Source organism: Helianthus annuus, chromosome 14 (genome assembly GCF_002127325.2).
Source record: "Helianthus annuus cultivar XRQ/B chromosome 14, HanXRQr2.0-SUNRISE, whole genome shotgun sequence".
NCBI lineage: Eukaryota > Viridiplantae > Streptophyta > Magnoliopsida > Asterales > Asteraceae > Helianthus > Helianthus annuus.
In genome coordinates, this window is record NC_035446.2 from 132,814,180 (window position 1) to 132,826,572 (window position 12,393).

Below are 12,393 nucleotides of genomic sequence, written 5' to 3' on the forward strand. Positions count from 1 at the left end.
CATACAAGTTTGATAATAGCATAATAGAGTTCGAATAGTTTACGCATAACCAGCACGTACACAGAGGAAAACGAAGCATGTTAATTATCGACATGGATCTATCGATACCAATGACTACGGGTTGACTGTCCGAGACAGTTCGCAATACATGATTACCACCGTAATCCATGCAAATAATTGTCCTTAACAACCCCTGTGTAAACGGGTGCTGAGTCCAAACTATAGTACTACGTCGTTAAGGCAGGTAGACAGCATTCCACGTGTAAACCTAACAACAAGCATTCATTTAGTCACGTAATACATGCGAATCGGTTAGCGTTCAAATAGTTTGAGTAGTGTGATCGATTGTGTTTTGATATAAGTAACGTATGTAACACCCAAAAGTGCTAAAAGCAAAAAGGGATCGAGTATACTCACAGCGATTGGTTGATGGATTGAAGGGAGCACTTGAGAGTGGGGTTAGCCTGAATAGTTCGATAGCATAACGATGAGTAACACGCAAAACGGAAACAAGTGATGATGGGTCGAACAGCCTGGTCGATCGGACAGTTGGTTCAATCGAACGGGTTGTTCGTTCGGCTGGACAGTCCGTTCGGACAGCCTATTCGATCGGCCGGTAGGCTCGATCGGTTGGACTGTTCGAGTGGATTGTTTCTTCCTTTGGGAAGGATGTGTTTGTGTATGATGGTTTGACCTTTTGAAGTTTTCGTTGTAGTATTTGAGAACACTGAAGTGTCCTTTCCTTTCAGGTCGACCGATCGAACGGCCTGTTCGATCGGCCGGCTTAACCGATCGGTTAGGAACTTCAAAAGTGGTCCTCAGTGGGATGTCACCTGATCGGACAACATGTTCGATCGGTGGCACTCCAATACGTTGAACGAGTTGAAAATCGATTAAGTGTTGAAGCATAGTATCTCATGATCCGAAGAGTAATGTTTACCAATCAGTCGTTCGATCGGACATTACTTCGTTCAATACCATACTTCATGGAATTGTCAAATTGTGGGGCCGTATGCTAGCCGATCGGCTGACCTGTCCGATCGGTTGGGCTGTCCGTTCGAACAACCTAACCATTCGATCAGCAGCCTGACCTGGTCGGCCTGTTCGTCTAACACTTGGCTGTTCTGATTATTTGACGTTATATCGAGGTAGTTTGACAACGAGCTGAACTATGGAACTTTCGTTCTTACTTGTTTCCCCTGCTCGGACAGGAACCACCCAAGTCCGGCCGGTGAACTGTTCGAAACGGTAGTTTGATGTTTAACCCGAAGTCAGTGAACCTCGTAGATAGAATCCGAATCTTGAACCACTCATCCACTAGAATGATTGGTGAGTTGACTCAAGCTCCGTTCCTACCGGTTTGAAGGCATTGAGTGTAAAAGAGTTGAAAGAAAGTTGGAAATTCCTTCTTTCAATCCTTCACACCATGTAAATGTTCAGATCCATGGTAGATCTTAGTTTGTTTATGTGGAAATCGATTAGATCCAAGCTATTCATGGTGGAATGAGGCCAAAACATGATGTTCTTGAAGAACACCATGATGACATCATCCTAGAATGCTTAGATCTTGATGATTTCATGGTTAGAAATCAAGATTCGAAAGATAGAAAGGTGTAGGAGTGTGTATTGATCAAGAAAGTACAAGATTTAGGATGAAAACTTACCGGAATTGGAAGAAATCTGAGAAAAGATGAGGAGCAAGAGCTGGTCGGTCAGAGAGTTTCCAAAAGTGGAAAGAGTGACAATGACAGCCCTATTTATAGGCTCAAAAAGAGGAAAGGGCTGGCCAATCGGCCAGGCATCCTGATCGGACAGCCTGCTCGATCGGACAGTCCGTCCGATCGGCTGGGCTGTTCGATCGGCTGACAGCCTGATTGATCAACAGCCTGGTTCGAACGTTCGGTGCGACGATTTCTGATATTTCGATTTCGATTGAAGATGATACGAGTACGATAGAGTTTCCTATTCAAATTACTTTCAGTCCTAATCACTATATCTAACATACAGTCATCTATATTTCACACTATCCTTACGTTACCATTCGTCATAATTCTATTTCGATTGCATTCGATTTGAGTTTCGAGTTTCGATTGATTCGATTGATCACCACAATACATAAAGTAAACATGCACAAGTAACACATAAGGCACACACACACACGTATAACAACAACCAAAGTTCACGTAATTCGAGTCTTGAGTTCGATTGATGATTCGATTAGCTTGATTATTGATTGATTAACTTTATCGCATTGTTACTTCCTACTATTCACAGTCGTAAATCGTTTCGCGTCGATTAAACATTCGATTAGCCTGATTATTGATTAACAACACTTACTCCACATAATACAAATAAAACATAAATTAAACTAATTACAGTCAAAGAATTCAAAGTTGACTTTGACTTTGATATTCGAAAACACGGGGTGTTACAGCCTCCCCTTGTTTAGGGAATTTCGTCCGGAAATTAGGCTCAAAGCTGCACATCACCGTGAATGATTTTACCAATTTCTCGCTTCAGATCTTCATTCAAACAACTGCGGGTACTTAGCCTTCATGTCGCTTTCGAGTTCCCAAGTGAACTCTGCGCCTCGTTTGCCTTCCCATCGGACTTTCACGATAGGGATGCGTGAGCGCCTGAGTTGCTTGGTTTGGCGATCCATGATTTCGACAGGCTTTTCCACGAAGTGTAGCGTTTCGTTTACTTGAAGGTCGTCGAGCGGTACAATCAGATCATGATCAGCTAGACACTTTCGGAGGTTTGACACATGGAAAGTTGGGTGGACGTTACTAAGTTCCTCCGGTAGTTCGAGTGTGTAGGCAACTTTTTCGATCCTTTCCAGAATCTTAAAAGGTCCAACATATCGAGGCGTTAGTTTCCCTTTCTTGCCGAATCTGACCACACCCTTCCAAGGTGATACCTTTAGGAGTACGTAGTCGCCAACGTCAAATTCAAGGGGTTTGCATCTCCTATCGGCGTAACTTTTCTGTCTATCCCGGGCTTTCGACAAGTTGTCGCGAATCTGGAGGATTTTGTCAGTCGTTTCTTGTAATAACTCAGGGCCGGTTAGTTGCAAATGACCGATCTCGTGCCACACAATAGGCGAACGACATCTTCTTCCATATAAAACCTCGAATGGTGCCATTTGTATGTTGGCATGATAGCTGTTGTTGTACGAGAATTCGACTAACGGTAGGTATTTGTTCCAACTACCACCGAAGTCTATGACACACGCGCGGAGCATGTCTTCAAGAGTACAGATCGTTCTTTTAGTCTGTCCGTCAGTTTGAGGATGGAATGCGGATGGAATGCAGTACTCAGGTTAAGCGACGTACCAAGGGCCGCTTGAAACGTTTCCCACAATCGCGAAGTAAACCGAGCATCACGGTCTGAAATGATGTCACGAGGCATACCATGATTACAAATGATCTCGTCGGTGTAGATTCGGGCTAGTCGTTCTACCTTGTAGTCTTCCCGTATTGGCAAAAAGTTGGCTGATTTGGTCAGACGATCAACTATGACCCAAATGCTGCCGTGACCTGATGGCGTGGGCGGAAGTTTGGTTATGAAATCCATAGCTATACTCTCCCACTTCCATATAGGGATTGGAGGTTGTTCGAGTAAGCCAGATGGTCGTTGATGTTGATGTGTGTAAAATGCAACATATAAAACACATCAATTAAGGCATAAAACTAACCCTTTTTAAGTACTAATGTTGGAAAAAGAGTGTTTTTGTCTTCCTTTTGTATTTTCAGGATGAAATGAGCTCAAAATCACAAAAGAAGCAAAAAGACCACTAATTCTACCATAAATACAAGAAAAGGAACAAAAGTGGACTGCCCGAACCCTCAACGGCACCTCCCAAGACAAAGAGAAGAAAACAGAGTCTGAACACGCCCCGTGTCCAGCGAACACGGGGGCGTGCCCAGGAAGCAGCAGAAAAGACAAACCAGTAGAAGCTTCCATTGCTCACCACGGGGCCGTGTCCAGCGAGCACGGGGGCGTGGTGAAAGTACAGCAGGCGCATTAATTGTAATTCGCAATTACAATTAATGAAGAGAGAGAGTGTCAGACGGGCACGGGGCCGTGTCCAGCGGACACGGGGCCGTGTCCAGCGGACACGGGGCCGTGTCCAGCGTTCTGTCCAGCCTATAAATAGAGGAGCTTGGTTTCATTCTCTCTCATCCCTTGGCACACCACCTCTCTCACACCTCATCCACCACCCACCACCACCATAACACCATCATCCACCACCATCATCCATTGTCCATCGTAGAGTGTGTGAGTCGTCTCGGGATCCAAGATTGATCGTAAGAGTTCTTGACAATCAAGGCCATGTTTGCCTAAGTCTCTTACATCACTTGGTGAAGACAAGTGTTTAGTATAATACTTTTTATTTTTAATCTTTTGCACTTTTTATTTGGTTTTGTATTAATGACTTTAATAACTAGTTACTTATGTTGAAGGTGATCTTTCCTTATCGTTTGTCCGTGGTGTCTTGGCATTATTTTACTGTCTATATAAAATAAAAGATTTTCACCATTCATATCTCCACGGTCTATATGGAGGTATGTTGGCTACCTGGTCGGGGGTTAAGGGAACGGTTTGGTAAAGGTCTTGCCCTTGTTCAGCGTTTAGAGGTCCTGCTTGGGACCTGGGTCAAATTTAGTAGGATCTCCTTCAATGCCCATAGGTATTGGATGGCGGGGATCCAAACTCTTTGACCCCCTCATAAGTTAACTACTATTAATACTATAACCCGGCTATTTAGGACTGTATCCCTGCTGACTCAGACTACTTAGCCGAGGGTAACGTCACCGCCAAAAGCGGGGCCTACCATAATTTGCATTAATAACTTAATTCATTATCTTTCAATAATCCGACCCTTTAGGATTGTATCCTTGCTGACTCAAACTACTGGGTTGAGGGTAACGTCGCCTTCAAAAGAGGGGCCTACTACAATAACTAAGATAATCTCTTAAACAAGTGCAAAAGTGCGAAAATAATCAAAGGTTATACTAATACACGTGTCGGATCCAAGTGATTCATCTTGTCTATCTGTTTTTATTTTATTTTATTTTTCAGCATTTAGTTAGTTTTTATTTTTCTTAGTTTAAAACATTTTTCTAACTTTTTGATTTGGTTAGACGTTGAGGATAAACCGGTATTAAAAGCTCTTGTGTCCTTGGACGACCTCGGTATCTTACCAACACTATACTACGTCCACGATGGGTGCACTTGCCCATATGTGTGTTTAGTGTTAGTGAATATCGTGTTTTATAAATTTAAAACTTGGCTAAAAGTGTAAAAAGGGCTTAATTATATATTAAAAACATATTACACCTAACGCACATCAATGTTCAGCCTTAACTCTCGCACAAGTCAGGCAACTTCCAACATAGAGGGCGATATCCCGTTTCATACCCTGCCACCAGTATTTGTAACGAAGATCCTGGTACATTTTATCGGCACTGGGATGAATAGAATAGCGGGACTTGTGGGCTTCGTTCATTATAATCTTTCGCAAATTGGTCCGCTTCGGGATCCAAATTCGGTCCAGATAATAGAAAATCCCATCTGCCTTGCTTACCAGTTGAGCTCCATCGTGGTAGATCCTCTCTCTCTCTTCAAAGTGCGTTCGTTAAAGCAAGCAAGTTGGGCTTCGCGGATGAGAGTTTCGAGGTTGTGCTGGGTTTGGGTATTGCGAATACTGAGCAAATAACTCCGTCTGCTGAGTGCGTCGGCAACAACATTTGCCTTGCCCGGGTGATAACGAATCTCACAGTCGTAATCGTTAAGAAGTTCTACCCATCAGCGTTGACGCATGTTAAGTTCTTTCTGATTAAAGATGTGTTGTAAACTCCTGTGATCGGTGAAGATCATACACTTGGTACCATACAAGTAGTGTCGCCAAATCTTCAATGCAAAAACAACTTCGCCTAGCTCGAGGTCGTCGGTTGTATAGTTCTTCTCGTGGATTTTGAGCTGACGAGATGCGTAAGCTATAACCTTGTCCCGTTGCATGAGAACACAGCCAAGACCAAGGTTGGAAGCATCACAATAGACAATGAAATCGTTGTTTCCGTCTAGCAATGTGAGAACAGGAGCATTGCAGAGCTTGCGCTTAAGGGTTTGAAATGTAGATTCTTGTTCAGTTCCCCAAACAAAGGGCCTGTCTTTATGAGTAAGAGCGGTAAGCGGCACAACGATCTTAGAGAATCCTTCGATAAATCGTCGATAATAGCCCGCTAATCCAAGAAAAGATCGGACTTCTGACGGGTTCTTTGGCGTAATCCAGCTCTTAACTGCTTCAATCTTCGCGGGATCGACATGAATACCCTGACTATTCACGATGTGACCCAGAAACTGAACCTCCTCCAACCAGAATTCGCACTTGGAGAACTTGGCATATAGTTGGTTCCCCTGGAGTAACTCGAGAACCAAACGTAGATGTTGCGCATGTTCGACTTTCGACTTGGAATAAATCAGGACATCGTCGCTGAATACGATGACAAAACGGTCAAGATAAGGCTTACACACGCGATTCATCAGATCCATAAAAACCGCGGGTGCGTTGGTTAGACCAAAAGGCATAACAACGAACTCATAGTAGCCGTATCGAGTGCGAAAGGCGGTTTTGGGTATATCTGTAACAACTCTCACTAAAATCAATACTTATTATGTTAATTATCCCATAAGGAAACCCTAATTGAGAAACACAAGTAATTCTGCATAAACCCTAAAATTTTCAGAACAATCAGAATCAGAATCAGGGCCCCTAAAACTCGGGGGGGGGGGGGGGGGGGGGTTAAACCCTAGCTGACGATTATCTAAATAACTTGTTGTCAAATTCGAATTTTTCAAAACTGTCAACTCAGAAAGGCTACACACGCAAAAGGCTACCCTATGGAGTAGGGTGACCCCTCGCGCCACACGACGCCCATAAGGGTACCCCTCGCGTCACGCAAGGGGGGTCAAAATTCGTGTATAAATAGAGGGGATTGGCAATCGAATTTTGGCACAAAAACGACGTTAACACTCAAATTATACGCTGAGATATAGCAGAAACAGTCCTAAACACACACGATTCACGAATCGCTGCCGCAAAATAGGGTAATAACTCGATCGCTATTACGATTCAACGTCCGATCGATTGAAACTATCCAACGATTGTTTTAGTGCTGCTCAAATTGGGTTTATACTTTGATATTCATCGTGATTTCGATAGGATGTTTGAGTGCTGCCCGAACTCGGGCTATACTCTGTCATTCGTTGTGAATCCGCTGGATATTTAAGTATCGCACTTTGTCAATCGTTGTGAGGGTTTAATCTCGTGAATTTTCGTAACTGCTGTATTAGTTACTAACCCAGTTGGTGTGCATTGTTATTTAAATTAGGTTAAACAAGGCTAAATCAGTAGGCTTATACACTGCTCGTTAAATCTGCAATGTGAGTCATTCTTTTTTTACAAAATTTACTTTCAAAATCATATTTGTTTCCAAAGTTATAATTACAGGGATTAAGTCTTTGTAGTCTTCAATTACAGCCGGTATGTGGGGTTTTGTATACCTTACTTGATAATCTTCACCATTGGACAACGAGTTAGCCAATGGGTGATATGACCATAGTCACAGACACCATTGGACAATGAGGGCCAATGGGTCGAGTGACAAATACTGTAGGTAGTTGGTTGACATTGAAACATTGTAATCGCTCTTAATACAGTAAATTATAACAAATGTGTCATTTTCAGTAAACTGAATGATTCACTCAGTATTTCCCCGCTGACAAAACCTTTTTCAAACATGTTTCAGGTGATATGTTGTGAGCAAAGAAAAGTGCTGTGAAGCACTACAAGCTTAGAAAAGTGGCTCAATATAAATAAATAAAGCAACATGTTTTGTAAAATAAAGATTTCCCAGTGAAATCACTTTATTGTAAATTACGGGGTTTTATCCCTAAATTATGTAATAAAGTAAACGGACATTTTTGATATTAAAAGATCCTGTATTAAAGACTTCCGCTGTCGCCTAAATTAAATACCACTGGATTTCCTGCCTCGCGGCTCTAGACCGGGTCAAACCGGGGCCGAGGGCCGTGACAGGAAAAGGTGGTATCATAGCCACTGTTTTAAGCTTATCACTGATTTTAGCCTATTAAAGTAATTGAGGAATACTTAAGAATTTCTAATTGCCATTCTGTGAATATGTGTTTTATTAACTGATTAATTATTAGTTACAATATGGGTAAACAAAGACTTTCTGCTATCTACCACAAATTAGATACTGCACCTAAAGAAAAAGGAACCTCTTCCTCAAAATACCCAGCCAATCTGGAAGAAGGGGTCTTTGTCCATAAGGCACAATATGAGAATCCTCTTACTCCAGAGAAAAGAAATTCGATTATTAGGAAAAGTCAGAAACCCCAACTCAAGAAAGTGAGGTTTAATTCAGAAATCCAGGAAATAGGCAATAATCCACATTGGGAAGATAAATTAGATGAAAAATGGGCTAATCTCTATATGCTAGCTACTGTAGCAGAAAATGCAAACCTCTAAACTACCAATAAGCATGATCTAGTATTAGCATCTCTATCCAGAAAAACACTACTTTGTAAATAAATAAATAAATCCCAGTGTGTTTTAAATTTCCCGTTATCCTTTGTAAAATTAGTCTTTCGGTATGCAATAAACGGAATGTTTATTTAAATTTCCTTATAAGATTTTAACTTAGCATTTTTGTGCATTTTGCATATATGCTAAACCAGCATGAGTGAGCTATCTGAAGCATTTCAGGATCTCAATCTCTATCCAGTACCAATCGAAGTCTCCAACGACTTTACTGGTTATTTTGCTGATATAGAAGAACCTATGGAATTCCAAGCTCCACCTCCGGAGAAAGCAAAGCCTAAAAGAAGAAGATATGTAGGATGGAGGAAAGTACGTAGGAGGAAGCCAGTAACTAGGAAACTTCCAAAAATAGAAAACCCTGTGGATAAAGGAAAAGGGATTGATACTGGAGAGAGTTTTAAGCCAGCAGAAATAGAAATCAGGGAAAATTCTAGGCCAAAAGGAATAGAAATTGGAGAAAACTCTAAACAAACTGAAGAAATAACCTTTCAAGAAGAAATAGACCGTCTACTAGCAAACTGTGATGTCATTAACCCTATCAATAACAATCTTTACCCTTATCCGGCCGAAATCCAACTTCCAGTAAATCTGGAACCAGCTATTCCAGACCCTCTAATCCACACTCGACCTTTAGGCGAAATGGAAGAGTGGTGGACGAACGACTGGCAATTTCAAAACATAATTAATAGTCCTTATACCTTTCTCCCACAGTTTGATCCAGAACCTATCCCCAACCCTCCAATGAGCAACGAAAACTTAGCCGAACTTCGTCAGTTTGGTGAAGAACTAATAGGTACCGAGAATAGGATCCGGGAAATAGGAGAACAAATTTCCTGGAAATACGACGAAAGAGAGCGTCGCTACTGACATGCCAGTTAACAAAGAAATAGTGGGTTACGAAGCTGTGGTTGTATAATAATAAGTAGTAACAAACATATAACACTGTAAAATAGAAATAAAACGTTGTAAGATAAACTGTGTGTAAGGATGCCTATGTAATATATAAAACTGAAAGTCGAGAAATCGACAATTTTGGCTATATATATATGTGTGTGTGTGTTGTAAAATTTTATATGTATATGTGTAATTATTTGTTATCCCAATTATTGATATTAATAATTTACACTTATAATAATTACCAGATGGAAAATGCTAATGAACCAGTTAATGAAGTAAACCAATCTGAGCAAAATCAGGAAAATCAATATATGACTAGGCAAGATATCGAGAACATTGTTGCTCAAGGGATAGCCAATGCTATTCCAGCAATCATGGCTGCTGCTCAGAAACCTGCTGAACCACAACAAATTATTCCTAGTAAACGTACTCCTGAAGATAACGGAAGTAACACCATAAATGGAGGTGGCAATCATGACGATAATAATCCACCACAGGCCCCATTTCCTAAAAGAATGAAAGCTGCAACGCCTGGTTGCACTTACAAAGAATTTCTTGCTTGCAAACCCGCTGAATTTGCAGGCAACGAAGGAGCGACTGCAGCACTGCGTTGGTTAGAGAAAACCGAAGCAGTAATTGCAATAAGCAAATGTGACATAGACGATCAGGTCATGTATGCGTCCAATTTGTTCAAAGAAGGGGCGTTAGAATGGTGGAACACGGTATTACAAGCAAAAGGAAGAAGGATGGCCTATGCTATGAACTGGGAAGAATTTAAAAGTCTTGTAGGAAGAAAATTTTGTCCCGAATATGAAAAAGATCAAATGACAAATAAGTTCCTAAATCATCGTATGACGGGTGTAGATTGTCGCGGTTATACTTCGACATTCTTTGAATACGCTAGAGTGGTACCAACACTGGCTTCGCCAGAACCGGTGCTCATTTCTTGCTATATTTGGGGACTAATTAGTGAAATTCGTAACATCGTTAAGGCTGCGAGACCTCGTACTATTGACGATGCTGTGGAATTAGCTAACACTCTAACCAATGAACTGGTACGCACAAGAGATGAAAACAGGAAGAAGGAATTGGCTCAGAAAATTACCCAAGGATTTCGTACGGGTAATAATAACAGCTTCAAAAGAAGAGGAACAGGGCAATCTTCAACCCCGCCATTCCGCAGAAATTGCAAAAGGAAATATTTTGGAAGATGTAATGTAACCTGCAATTTTTGCAAAATGATAGGACATCGTGAGGAAGATTGTAGGAAAAAGACTAGGATCTGCTATAACTGCGGAGAAGCTGGGCATTTCAAACCCGAATGTCCTAAATTGGTTAAACCAGCAGATAACAAAGGCAAGCCAGCTGACGGAGTTACTAAGAAGAATGCCAGAGCATTCCAGCTGACCACCCAGGAAGCAGAACTCATTCCAGATGTGATAGCTGGTACGTTCTTAGTTCATGACGTGTTTGCAAAAGTATTATTTGACTCTGGTGCAAACCAAAGTTTTATCAATACTTCATTTTGCCAAGCTCTTAATTTACCCTTAACCACCCTTAGGCAGATTTTTACAGTCGAAATGGCAGATGGGAATTCTGTTAACATAGATAAGGTTTTGCAAGAAGGAAAGATAGAACTTTTAGGTCATAAGTTATCTGCCAACCTGTTACCTATGAAATTAGCCGGATTCGATGTGGTGTTAGGAATGGATTGGTTGGTAGCCAACCATGCTCGAATCCTGTGTGATAAGAATTCCGTAGAAATTCGTACCCCCACATGAGAGGTAATTTTAATTACAGGAGATAAACCTCGAAAGCCACTAAAATTCATTTCAGTAATGAAGTTGGCTAGTTACTCAAGAAAACAAGAAGTAATGTATATGATTTCCGTAATCATTAACACTAAAAGTAAGGAACTTTAGGACATCCCTGTAGTCTCAGAATACCCAGATGTCTTTCCGGAAGAATTACCTGGATTACCACCCGATAGAGAAGTAGAGTTTAGAATTCATCTAATTCCGGGTACTACACCAATAGCCAAGGCACCTTATCGATTAGCACCCACCGAAATGCTAGAACTGAAAAAGCAGTTAGATGAATTACTAAGCAAAGGATTTATACAACCTAGTTCATCCCCTTGGGGAGCACCAGTGTTGTTTGTGAAAAAGAAAGATGGGTCGATGAGGATGTGTATCGATTATAGGGAACTGAATAAGATTACAATTAAGAATCGATACCCATTACCTAGGATTGACGATCTTTTTGATCAACTCCAAGGCGCTAGGTATTTTTATAAGATAGACTTACGATCCAGATATCATCAATTGAAAGTACAGGAGGAAGACATACCTAAAACTGCTTTCAGAACTAGGTATGGACATTATGAGTTTACAGTCATGCCCTTCGGAGTAACAAATGCTCCAGCAGCATTCATGGACATGATGAACAGAATCTGTAAACCGTACTTGGATAAATTTATAATTGTCTTTATCGACGATATACTTATTTATTCCAAAAGTCAGGAAGAACATTGTGAGCACCTACATGCACTCTTAATTTTGTTAAGAAAGAAAAAGCTTTACGCCAAATTCTCGAAGTGTGAATTCTGGCTGCAAGAAGTACAATTTTTAGGTCACATGGTAAATCACGAAGGAATTCACGTAGATCCTGCTAAAATAGAAGCAATCACCAAATGGAAGGTCCCACAAACGGCTATGGAAATTAGAAGTTTTCTAGGCTTAGCTGGATACTATAGACGCTTTATTAAGGATTTTTTCCAAAATAGCTGTACCCTTGACCAAGCTCACCTGTAAAGCAATTAAGTTTGAATGGGGACCTAGACAAGAAGAAGCTTTTAAAATCTTAAA